The sequence below is a fragment of the Chelon labrosus genome, assembly GCF_963514085.1.
Source record: "Chelon labrosus genome assembly, chromosome: 14".
NCBI classification, from domain to species: domain Eukaryota; kingdom Metazoa; phylum Chordata; class Actinopteri; order Mugiliformes; family Mugilidae; genus Chelon; species Chelon labrosus.
Window position 1 is genome coordinate 16,403,160 of NC_140347.1, and position 13,818 is coordinate 16,416,977.

The window sequence follows — 13,818 nt, forward strand, 5'->3', positions numbered from 1 at the left end:
GAACTGTCATAGTCAAAAGGGACCTGAGCTGTAAGGTGAAGCTTTTGATTTACCAGTCTGTCTTTGTTCCAATCCTCACCTGTGGTCATGAGCTGTTGGTAGTGACCGAAAGAATGATATGACCGTTACAAGCAGCTGAAATGAGGTTCCTCCAAAGGGTGGCTGGGCTCAGGCTTAGAGATAGGGTTGCTCCTTCGCATCAAAAGGGGCCAGCCGAGGTGGTTCGGGCATCTTGTTCGGCTGCCCTGGGAGCCTCCCTTTGGAGGTCATGGCCAGTCAGAAGGAGACCCCGGGGCAAACCCAGAACTCGCTGGAGGGATTATATATCTCGTCTGGCCTGGGAACGCCTCGGGATTCCCTGGGAAGAACTGGAATGTGTTGCTGGAGAGAGGGACGTCTGGAGTTCCTTACTTAGCCTGTTGCCACCGCGACCCGACCTTGGATAAGCGGATGGAAATGAATGAATGAATGACCACTTGGAGTCACAGTTACAGTCTTGTATATTACCAGATCTTCGTCAGAGAATAATCAGTTCCCAACAGAGTGGTTCCAAATCAATTTTCCATCACAAAAACTTTTTGGGCACCAAAGTTGGTATTTTGGCTTCAGTGCTAAAGCAGTGAGGCAACATGGACACGGGAGTTTTTGATTGAAAAAATGGGGTTTATTTCACCCAACAAATGCAAATGCAATCAAATTACAAACTTAATAACCAACAGCCCAATAAAATACGTTAACAATGGACACACAAGGGGAATTAAATATGGGTTTAATCAAACCAAATGAAACATGCAGTAGACAAACTGACACAAACTGAATACCAAATAAACCAAAATACACCCTAATCCCCCCCATGCCACGTCAGCACATGGTACATCCTGAAGATCTGGCTCCAGCATTTATGCATGCCCCACCCTCAGCCACGCCTTTTTGCTCACCAGGAAGAAGGACACCAGACATCAACCAGGTAACTCAAAAAGCAACAAACTAAACTACATTCAACAAACTTTTTAGTGTGTTTAGTCTAAGTGTTTGCCTGCAAATGAAACTAATGGAAGGAGAGCGTGGGCTGCACTGAGTTTACCGTCACAAGCAGGTTCAGCGGTTCACGTTTATAATATGACCTTGTTAACACTTTTATTGTAGAGCTCTGAAGACGAAAGTAGTCAGTGTTTCAAAGCTCACTCTGGCCTTGTGATGGAGACTTATTTTATTGCAAATTTCAAAAGCGGCTCTTATCCGTCGGCTCCAAGGTTGTTTGTTTTAGTCTTACAGCAGTGGAGCTGTTACTGACTGAATCTGAGTGTTTTTTTCAAGTGGAAATGGTAAAAAAAAAAAATATATATATATATCTATATATATATGTATATATAGATATATATACATATATATATATATAATTACATTTAAGAAATAGTGGGTTTCTTCTAAAGCATCTTGTCAGACCTGTTTGATGAGCCTGTAATTAAGATAATTGTTTAATTTCTGTTTCATTCTGTTTATTAATTACATATTTTCTATTGACTGATGTGTACAACTCTACAGCCAATTCAATGAACACAGGAATCTCTTTATTCTGCTGCATGGTCTATTAAAATCTATTAATTTCCATGTGAAATGATTAATTTTATCTGTCTGGGCAGAACTGTACTGGATGACCTTGTATGCGTTAAAGCAACAAACTCTAAGGTTTCTGTTTTAGCTGCAGTGGAAAATGTCAGCCTGGATGTGGTGCAGTAAGCAGCTGGTGGCAGTTCCTGCTTTATGGGTCATTTTCAGTTAATTGGCAGACTTTCCCCACTTTCCTATTTGGCTGAAAGAAAACAAAACAGTTCCTTTTTCCATCAGTGAGCACAGTTTCTATTTGTGCCACTTCAAGGCTTATACATTGTGCACATACTGTACCTTCATGTGGAGTGAGTCTTATGTAATGTAATTATTCATCTCAACCCCTCCGGGCCCTGGTGACCACTGAATGAATATCCTCATGCATGTGCTTTTCGCCAAATTAGACAAAGGTCAGTGGATAGCTGGAGTCATATTGATTAAGAGCAAATAAGTTAATTATCTGTTCGGATCAGCAGGATCAGCGGTTGTGTAATATTATCCGGTAGGAGCAATGCACTCGGTGTACACTCGCCAACGTGGCACTGTCAAATACACTCAGAGGTCCAACAGAAGTATCCAATAATGTTTGAATATTTTATGTTGTGATGCTGGTTGTCGCCTCGTTCAGTCCTGTTAAACACTTCTTTCAATTTATTCTTTGTTGCACACTGTGAATCCAAAATGAGCAAAGATAATTTGGAGAAATTCTCTTTATTTTTTATCACCGATCTTAAAACCTTTTGCCTAGTCAAAACTGGAAATGATGATGAGATGAAATAATAACATCGATCTGCAGGTCCCTCTGTCTAAACAGTGGTAATCATTGTTATTCTCCACTGAGCAGTCAAAATAAAATCGTAATGGAAAATAAGGCTGGGCGGTCGGCGAAGTCCTCTTCCTCTCCTGCACTTCATTCCCAGCCTTCAAACAAAGCTCACCTACAACAGTGAACTATAAACACGCTCCTGTGTATACACTCCTCTGTGTGCGAGTGAAGATGTGCAGGCTGTTATGGCATCGACAACTCTTATTGACCTCTTTGAGAACGTGTCTGCAGTCACTTGCGAATCATTAAAGGATAGTAATAACTCCGTGTTTCCATCACAGACCAACAGCATTCCCAGAAAGCCTTTCACTGCCCGGACCAGCAGAGCGTTCACCTGGCAGTGGAAAAAAAAAAAAAATCCCCCCATCATCTGGAGACCATCATGACCCGTGTGCTGTTGACATACGGTAAGTGCAGAGAAAAATGCTTCGTGATGGTGCGGCGTAAATGATGAAAAGGTTATTGTGTGAAGGTCAGGCCTCTTCATCGTTTTCACTCATCGAAACATGGAAATGAGGCAGAATGCTCTCGCTGTGGACTGATCTCCATGGTGTTAGCTATTACATTAGCGCTACAAGTGTTTCGCCACTCGTGGACTTTATCCATTAGTTTTACGGTAAACTACCTCAACTATGCTTTTGGTTTCTTAAGCTATTCATTAATATGTAACTCCACACCAAACCACCATCAAAGAACTGCCATTAACGGTGACAGCGACTCACTTTAAAGGTCCCGTAGGCAGGATTGCGAAGATCCAGGACTTAGCCAAAAAATTTGAACATCGACAACTTCTCAGTCCCTCCCCCCTTTCCGCTAAAGCCCAAAACGGTCTCCCAAGCCCCTCCCCCCACAAGGGAGAGCTGTGCACGATAGAGCGCGTGCATATTGGCCCTGGAATACTGTGCACGAGCAGAGAACCGAGAGAGAGCGAGTATACAAACTAGCATGGAACACACCGACGTAAGAACAACAAAATAGTTTTTATAATACCCTTTGTTATTGCTAAAATAATTTGACCTAAAGTACAACGATATGCTATGAAATGCGTGTCCATGAGCAGTGATTGACACTCTGTTAGATACACCCCTGGGCTTGATTGGTGCATCTGAATATGGAGCGTTGGATGTCTTGCAAATCGCGCTACAGGCTCTAGGTGGGGCCAGAGGAGCCGAATTTTTTTTAAAATGACCTGCTTCATGCAATTATACTTGAACATAGGGTCAGTTTCAGCAAATATGACAGAAAGTTAGTTTTATAAGGCTATCCTACTGCACCTTTAACAAACCACTGGCCTAGACACAGACTGTCTAGACCAGTGGTTCTCAATTATTTTCTGTCATGCCCCCTCTAGGGGACAGAAATTTTTCACTCAACGGGGAATAGCACTAGCGTATCATAACAAGATATTGGTGAAATGAACGAGTTTCACGGCAGATAATGCGTTATTTAGAGGCTGTGTCTCGGTGCCCCAGTCACTCCCACTATATGGATATACAGGGATCTAAATATCGTCCGAACGACTCCAAATGGCACCAAAGTTATATGTGGCCGTTTGAGGAACTACAGCTTCGTGCTGCTTCATTTTTCAGCTCCAGAAAAAGCACCGTGTGCAGCGGATAATGAACAATGGGAAGCTGTAGAAGACATTTCCACCTTTCGTTTCTCCTTTTTAAAAGTGTGTTCTTATTACAAAGCCAAGGCTCTACTGTCCATCTAAACTACGGTATCTTAAAATAGTTTATGCCATTTGAAGTGTGGGAATTTCACTATTATTTTCCACCAGACTTATCAGGATTTTCTTTTAAAAACTGAACGTGTCTTAGTTGTAGCTCTATTTATGAATCTAGCTGCAATAACAAGATTAGTGCCTTCTTACAGGCATTGTTTATTCATCAATTTACTGGGCTGGAAAATTTATTGCATAGGGGTTTTAATACCCGGAATAAACTACAGGTACTATGAACTCTGCAGACACAAAGCCAGACTGCCAAGGAAGCGCTGCTCTTTTAAACATAATCTTTTTCCATTGTGGAAATATTACGAGAGTGAGTGAAAGGTCAGATTTAAAAAAGGAAAAAATAAGAAGAAGCAGGCATGAATGTCAAATTGGGATTGCAAAACGAAATGCAGAAACCTCTGTATTTAAGGAGTTTGAAATTTAAATGAGACATCATTCACCATTTTTCCATGAGGTCAAACACTCGTCCATATTTGGTCGCAGTTACACAGGGACAGCTCCTCTTTGTGGGAGAGGGAGATCACCATAATTTGCTCGACTGTAAATCAGCCTCTATGGAAATTTGGTGGCTTCTAAAAAAGTTAGATCTGAGTGTTTTATGGACAAGCAGTTACACATAACGGCTTTAATTTATTGTAGTATAAATGAAAATCCTACTCTCAAGTGAAATCATTGCAGGTTAGAAAGCAGTTAAAAGTAATAAAAACTTGCTTAAAGGGGAATTATCGTTTTTTACAACCTGGACCTTATTTCTGGCATAAAATACAATCGTTTACTCACCCATATAACTTTGGTATAATTTGGAGTCGTTCGGATGACACTTATAGTGGGAGTGACTGGGGCACCGAAATACAGCCTCTAAATAACGCATTATCTGCCGCGAAACTCGTTCATTTCACCAATATGTTGTTATGATACGCTAGTGCTATTCCCCGTTGAGTCCAGAGTTACCTGTTATCATCATCCGGGGTCTGTAGATTGACCTTCTAACCTCTGACCTGGATGATGTCATCTCTGAGCGCCGCACGCACCTGCGACGGTCGGCTTGTTTACCTGTAATTTGCTACTGCGAGTTTATTGCAACATGGCTGAATATTTTTCCGATTCTGAAGTTGTGGATGACGACTTTGTTTATGATGGACGTCCTTACCATCTTGAGCCAGAGTATATAAATAAGGAGCTCATTGAAAGGAGGATGCAGAGGCAGAGAGAGGAACAGCTGACCAAAGAACAACAAACCACTGCACGTCCACGAATAGATAACAGGTAACTCCGGACTCAACGGGGAATAGCACTAGTGTATCATAACAAAATATTGGTGAAATGAACGAGGTTTGCGGCAGATAATGCGTTATTTAGAGGCTGTGTTCCGGTGCCCCAGTCACTCCCATTGTATGGATATACGCAGATCTAAATATCGTCCAAACAACTCCAAATGACAATATTGGTGAGTAAACGATCATATTTTATGCCAGAAATAAGGTCCAGGTTGTAAAAAACAGTAATTCCCCTTTAAATGCATATCTTTTTTTTTAATCTGACACAAACTGCAGGCTGTGATATTTTCTCCCTTCCAGCAACTTTACTGAGCTTTGCAACAATGTTAATAAAATGCTGTGATGTGCTGTACATTTTGACGCGGAAACGCCTGACCCGTGACCCGCTGTCTCCCGCGTCCGCTCGTCTTTTCTACTGTATCAGCAACACACCAGGACAGTTGTCGTGATTATGCATCAGGCGCCGAGGGCTGCAACTGGTTATGCAATTGCTCTGCCGAGTGGTGCTCGGCGCGCTTCCGCGATAGCACTCATGGGCCGCTGAGTGACCTGAAGAGGTCTCTGAGCTGTGGAGTAATTATCAAGCCCCCGAGAAGTTTCCAGAAAATGAGGTTATAATGTAAAATATTCTTGAGACAGAAAAGGAAAATCAACCTTCTAGAGATTGCACTTTTATTATTCACCTTTCTCTCGCAGCAAGCCCTCTTGACATTCATGTGGAGAGCGCAGAGGGGTGGTATTAAATGTGCTTATAACATTTTAATCAGCCTTTTGAGAGTGGAAAATTACATTGTAATGCAAATGTGAGTAACAGTTTGTAAAATCAGTTGGGTATGTTGGCATGAATCACCAAACATTTTATTTATCCGTGTTTAGGGACGGGTACAGTTGAACATTAACAATTTCAAAAGCTTTGTTGGATGTTTTGTGTATGTTTGTATAGCCCAGTCCCTTGATGATGATCAGTAAATTTCCTACTTACAGCTAACTAATTTTTCCTTCTAGTGTGTCATAAAACAAAACTGTATAAATTTCAGACACCATCTGTATTTTATTAATTGTGCTTAAATCGACTGGCTAATATGTTTTATTACTTTAACTTGTAGCTTGTTCATATTCTTTCAGCCTCCTCGCTAAGCTAACAAGCCGACCGGTGGCGGTGTCTCGACCCCCGCTGGCGGCTCATACACTAAACTTGGACACGGACAATAGGGCTGGAAACGCTGCTCTGCTTTCTAAGTTCATTCATTTTCACCTTTAAAGAAAGAACAAACTGCATAGTGTGATATTGGTGGAAGTTTTATTTTAGTTTTTATTCAAATGTGTCTCTACTTTTTATAATGAATGTACGCAGTGTACTTTCTGTGTGGAGTTTGCATGTTCTCCCTGTGTCTGCGTGGGTTCTCTCCGGGTACTCCGGCTTCCTCCCACCATCCAACGACATGTTTGTTAGGTTAATTGGTGATTCTGAATTGGTCGTAGGTGTGAGTGTGAATGGTTGTCTGTCTCTCTGTGTTAGTCCTGCAATAGACTGGAGACCTGTCCAGGGTGTACCCCACCTCTCGCCCAATGACAGCTGGGATAGGGGTCCTCTGGGTTTGTCTAAAACACATTTAATATCAGCTCATATACAGCAGTAATGACTCACAGATGTTAAGATGGTGCTGCGAAAATGCTTGTGCAAAGGAAGTCTTTCAGCATCTAATCCTGCAGTTTTCTTCTGATGAACTACTTTATGAAAATAAACATATTATAAGTAAACCACATTTTCACATCCATAACGCAATATCTTGTAGAGTCTTTACAAGTGTCGGAAATATTTGGTAGTCTGCTAATTTCACTTTTAATGTGCAGACCAGTGATGCATCCAAAGGCACACAGCGTTAATGAAGCTGTATGTCAGTAGGAAAGTCCAAAAAAAAAAAGAAGTTGTTTGTGCATGCTCATGTGCACAAATCTTTTTCTTGCACTCTTGTTTGTTTTTGCTGCTGTTCTTTGTAGTAATTTAATGCATTTTAAAGCCTGTTTTTAATGAATATTCCAAATTAACTTATTTGAACTGCTTAAAGCCAGGGATGGGGTGCAGTATGGGAACTGCATTGACACTTGCTTTCAATACATTTGTCATTAATTGCGATGCAGGTATTTGCTGATTCTCAGCACTGTCTGTTGCCCACAAACTATTACACAAGAGCGCAAAACAACCCAAAAACATCCTGCACCAGAGTTGCACCATCAAAAGAAAACAACATGCCTCCTCTCGAGTCGGCAGCATCGTCGACCTTAACTTGGTGCAGTACTGGCTCCCACATCTTTCCAGTTGCAGGTTGCATTTTTGTCTTTTTTGGAAGAATGAGTTTGATTTTTAGGGACGGCGCTGCGGTGCAGTGGTTTGCACTGTCGCCTCTAGGCCTGAATTTGCCGTGGGCCATTCTGCGCGTTCTCCCTGTGCCTTGTGTTGGTTTTCTCCTCCTGCATACATGCATCTAAGGTTAACCGGTGACTCCAACGTGACTGTACGTGTGAATGGTTGTTTGTATCAGAGAGACTCAGGGTGCTCTTTAATTGAGACTTCATTTCATTATAGCATTTTTCTTTTTTTTTTAAGAGTCTGATTATGTACAACAAGATAATGATTATTACATTACGTTGTCGTGTTCCTGATCTCACACGCGGCGTGTATGGATTTCACAGTCCCCCTCAGCTCATATCTGGGTTGATTATCTAACCGTGGAGGAGCTTCGCGACATGTCCAGAGCATGCAGTGTACGGAGGGCCTGGCAAATTTTCCTGCAGATCTTCTTAGAGGACACCTAATCACAAGTGACACGGGAGCAGCTCTGCAAATTTGATGGTAATCCATACTGAAGTCAGAAACATTTTCAAGGCTCTCAGCGCTTCTTCCTAGATAAAAAGGCGCGGCTGACTTTGTGCCACGATGGCTGTGACGTGACACCTGTACTCAGTCATTTACACACACACAGACACACACAACATAGGCACTAAGAAGTAAAAAGAGGGGCTTTATGCATCCGAATAGCTTTGAAATCTGCCAGAGACCTCAAGGTGGCTTGTTTGCGTGCAGGTTTCTCCATGTCGCTCTGGCATGCGTTGCTCTGCTTGGCACTGAATGTCAGGTTTTGTTGCCCTTGTGGAGTGTGCGTGCATATTTTACCGTGCGTCTCTAACCTGCACATTGTCATGCCTCACCAGAAGAATCTTTCCCTTCCCTTTAAACATCCACACACGCGCGCACACACACAAACGTGCGATGAACTATTTTTTTGGCTGTCAAAGCAGAGTTGAGGTTTCAAGGTTGACATATGACAGAGACTGCCTGCAGCTCTGTCTACTGTTGTGAGCGGGTGTTGCTTTTTTCTGTTTTGACCTGAATGCATCGTGACACTGGAAAAAGAACGCAAAGAAATAGGTAAGCAGAACGTTAAATATATTATTACTGCATGTAAATTGAAGGTGAAAGTTCATTGCCCTCGTTGTAGTAAAATTAGGTGCCCAGCATTATCTGCCCCAAACTTCCAGTTCAAACATAGGCAGTATAAAGATGGACGGCGTACTGCTCCTCAAAAGTGGTCAAGTAGAGCTCCCCCTGGTGGCTGGCTGCAGTATAGGTCATAAGCTCCACCTCCTCCATGTTAGTGGGTGGGAATTGGGCCAGACTAAAACACTAAAATACACGTCATTGTATGTTAATTTGGATAAGTTTTGTTTTAATTAGTTTTTTGACAATATAGAAACAGGATGTGACATTATGGTGACTACCTTCTGCCATGCCAAAATGAAATGGACAAGTTTCGTGGCAGATAATGCGTTATTTAGAGGCTGCGTTGCGGTGCCCCAGTCACATCCACTATATGGATATACACGGATCAAAATATCATCCGAATGACTCCAAATGACAACAAAGTTATATGGGTGAGTAAACGATTGTATTTTATGCCAGAAATAAGGTCCAGGTTGTAAAAAACAGTAGTTCCCCTTTAAAGAAACCCAGGTAACAGTTTTCGTTCCCTTTCTGTAAAGGCTGTGTGACCCCGTCCACAGCAGTTCATTTCCTGGCCTCAGTGCTGCTACCTCTCTCCAAACTGGGAGCTCGCCAACAACCTTTACGGCGGTAACACTAGATCAATAAGAAGCCTACCTCATACAACCCCACTTCAAACACACCAAACTATCCCTTCAAAGCAAAACAGACAAATATATTTGGTTCTGTAAAAGCCTGGCGAGAGCCACTTGAATTCTCACTGCAGCCTTGACCGTGAATTGAGATAATTAACGACTGGCTTCAGGTTTAGGATCTAGTTTGGTTAAAAATGAGGCCTGTGTTCATGCAGTCGTTGTTGTTTTTTGATGTTTAATGGCTCTTTTGATCGTCCCTCCGGAGGGCTGCTCTATCAAATCAACCTGGCAAACCTCCTCATTAGTCCCGTATTACCTCTGACTTCACACAGAACCCACCGACGGTCCAACATCAGATACTTTAATCAGCGACGGTCTCACATGGGACCTGCACGTGTGCGGCTACGTTCTGATTCGGCTTTTCTTTTCACCATGTTTGTCCTGCTGAGACAAGAAAAGGGGGTGTCTCACTTGGCCGAGGCGGCGGCGGCACATTTGTGGAAAGAGAAACAACACGGTTTATTATAAATAAAAGATTACTGAGAGGGAAAGAGAAAGCAGAACGGGAGCACATCAGTTTAACTGTTCCCTGGTCAGTACAAGGACAAGACACTTTCGTACGTTCCAAGATCTTGGGTTTCTTCAGGACTTTCACGGCCAGTTTCACTGACACTACAAACCAATAATCAGTTACAGGACAATATATTTACATGTTACTGCTCCAGTTGCTGAATCTGAAGAAAAGAACAAGTTCATAAACACGTTGTTTTGTGTTGCTAGTCGTTTACACCGGCCACTTTATTTAATACATCACTCGAAGCAATCAGAGAAACTGTACTATAGTATGCTATTGCTTTTCTACTTATTGTTTGTTTAAACTAAACATAAATTAGCTCTCAGGCACGTACTGTATAGTAAGAGCTATATCATCAAACTTTATGCAGCTTTACATATTTATTATTATTATCTTTCATGGTTGCTCAGGCATGCAAAAGCTGCACGTATACAAATTAATGAGGGATTCTTCATCTTCTAATACTTAAAATACACATCAAATGATCTAAATATAGAGTAACACCCAGTATTTTATCATGCTGTGATATATGAGAGGTGGTTCTCACTCTTTTGGGTCTTTTGGAGTCTTTAAAGTGACAGTGTCTTCCTTCCACCCCTGATAACTGGTCCCATGTGTCTGCAAACCAAATTATTCAATAATACAGGTTACAAGAAAGTATGAAAAATCTTCACGGTTCACAGATTGGAAAAAGTGATTGGTTCAGGGATGCATTTATTTTGTGTATGTAGGATTAAGGAGGGGGCAACTGTGGCTCGGGACGTACAGGGGATCATCCATTCCTCACAAACTCAGCAAACCAATACAAGTCATAAACATTAAGAAGATATGACTTTAGCTGGAGAGGAGTCGCAAGAGGGACGGTCCAGAATATCTAAACAACTATGAGATGGCTTTGCATGGTGACTCATCGTCCCCAGAGAACGAGCAGCTGACTTTGCGAGCCACTTTTCCTGTGTCAGCAAGTTGATGCAGTCCAACTTTTTTTTTTTTTTTTTCCCTGAAACATCTTGATAACTTTTGGATGGAGTGAGGATGAACTCTAAATACTTTGGCAACCCCCTGACTTCTCCACTCAGTGCCTGCAGTAGATAAGACTTTTCATTTATTCAGTGAACTGTCCAAATATTGGACGGGTTGCCTTATAATTGGTTTCACATTCATGGTTTCCAGAGACTGAATCAAGATAAATTTCATCGATTTAAAACAAAGGCAACTAGACCTGTTTTACCACGTACTCTGGTGAGGTGGGCCTACCCAAAAAAGTTTCTCCCCGATTGACACTTTGTGTCTAAAGAGTTGTTGCCTGCTAATGAGCTGTTAGGGAACCATTAGCCAAGAATAATGAAGTTTATCTGAATAACAGCCTTTGATTCAATCATTTAGAAATAGAAGCCACTTGGATAAATGGTGAAACAGCTTTGGGAAAACTCAAACAGCCATGACCTGGATGACTGAGAATCTACAGACATAAATCACATCTTGTACCATCAGCAGGTCAGAATATTTTGGTTAATGATGAAATATCTCCAAAACTAACAGTACCGCCTTCAGGCTTAGATAACTTTATTGCTAATTAGCATTCAAAAATGCTAAACTTGGATAGTGGATGTGATACAAACCTTTCCCCTTCATCCAGCATTTTGACACTGTGAGTATGTAAATAGATGTTTGCATTTGACTCCAAGACTAATCTTGTTTTTTTTGTCTTGAAAGGGAAAAATTAAATCTATAGACTGAACATAATACAACAAAATGTGAAATGAAACAGCCAGAATCTTCTGAACCATACATCAATACCTTGCGGCTCTATGCTGATCACACTCTGGAGGTCATAGGTCACCCAGCTTCTTATTTCCATCAGTGGTTGTTGTGAAATCGGTAGCTCTCGGCCTCTCTGCCTCATTCTGCACGCTCTGGCTCGCATTCCCGCTTGTTCTCACCACAGCTGACAGCATCAGCCGATCAGAAGAACATCTCTATAGCTAGCAAGTGCCAACAGCTTGTTTGGTCATAAAGCTGGGCTCATGTCTGAAGCCATGCAAGCAGAATGATTAAGACGGGAGGGTTGTGTGTCGACTGTACCACAGACAGCGGCCGCAGAGCCCGGGGGTCACGGTTATGTAACACCGCTAATGTCAGACCTTCACAGAAGATGAGACCCAGCATCCACGTTGCCATTTTCTTTTTACATCAGTTAAAGTAATCGCGTTACGGCCGATCTGAAACGTTAAAAGCCGGCCGCTTGAAACCAGCGTGTGCCGTTAATTCAGGTGTAAAATGAAGATGGAACTGGGCTGACGTGTCCTGCCTTCAGTGGAGGAGTTTTTATTGTTTCTCTTTTGTGCCGCTAACATTCAATCCGTCAGTTGTACTGTGATTATTCGTGATTGATTTAGAGGCACAAACATTCTCGCCGGTAACACAAAGAACCAACAGGAAATCAGAGTTGAATGGGAGAGAGGGAGCAGGAGCGAGGAGCGTCGGTATGACGAGCCCGGCATTGTGTCATCTGCCGACAGAGATAGAAAAGCTCCAGGTGTTAGTGTTGGTGGAAAATGAAAGCGCAGTAAATCGTCGAGAAATCTTCAAATGTCTCAAGATGAGGAGAGAAAAGATCCCCGCTGAGAATAAAAACACTGTCCCTTCGAGAATTTATAATTTTAGTTGAGCGTTGGGCTACGTCTGTCTAATGGAAAGTAAATCCTCATTGTGACCTCAACACCTACAAGTACTGTTACTGTACTGTTAAAAAAAACCCACACACATTCAAGAAGCTTGGAAACTGAACAGATCATCACGAGCCACAATAGCAGACAGATTAATTTAGCGGCATTCACAACAATAATTACAATATTGACAGCTGCTGTTTTTATTTTTACTTGGTTACAGAGTCTTGGTTAAAGAAATAGTTTGACATTTTAAGAAATGGACTTATCCTCTTTCTTTTCAAGAATCAGTTAAATGCGAAGTTAGAGCAGCAACATCCCTTTAGCTTAGCTTAGCATAAGGACTGGGAGCAAGAAGGAAATGGCCAGTCTGGTTTTGTAAAAAGATAACGAATGCTGCATTGAATTGGGGTCATGTTCAGGAGGAAAGCCCACGTAAGTGGCCGATTAGCCTCAGTGGCTTCTTCAGGCTGTTAGGTCCAGCAAATGTTCTGTAATCGGTCAGAAATTGGAAGTGGGTGTGGTTAACGCGGAAAAGCGGAAACGCTAGCAGCCACTCTGTGAGCTCCCAGATGCTAATATTCGCAGTGTGACCGCTAATCTCTCCTGGGTAGAGATCGGCATGCTGTGTGTTGGTGCATGCTGAATGAATGAGCACACGGTCGGCAGACATCCGAGAATAATAAGTCATCCGCCTCCCACATCTCCTGCAATGCTTAGCACGTGTGCTGTATGCTGCAGTGGGAGGGGCCTATGAGGACTTCCCCAGAGTTCGGCACTTGAGTTTCTTGTGAAGTATAAAATACATGGCCAAACCTAACTTTGTTCTTGTTCTCGCAGTCTTATAAGTGAGAAATTTCTTGCTTCTCGCGGAGTATGTAACAAGCTTTAGAGAGCAACAAGTTGCCTTGCAGCGATGGTGATCCCGACTTACAGCTTGAATGTCAAGCATTTTACGAGCCAATAGGTTCAACTTGAAGGCAGCATTT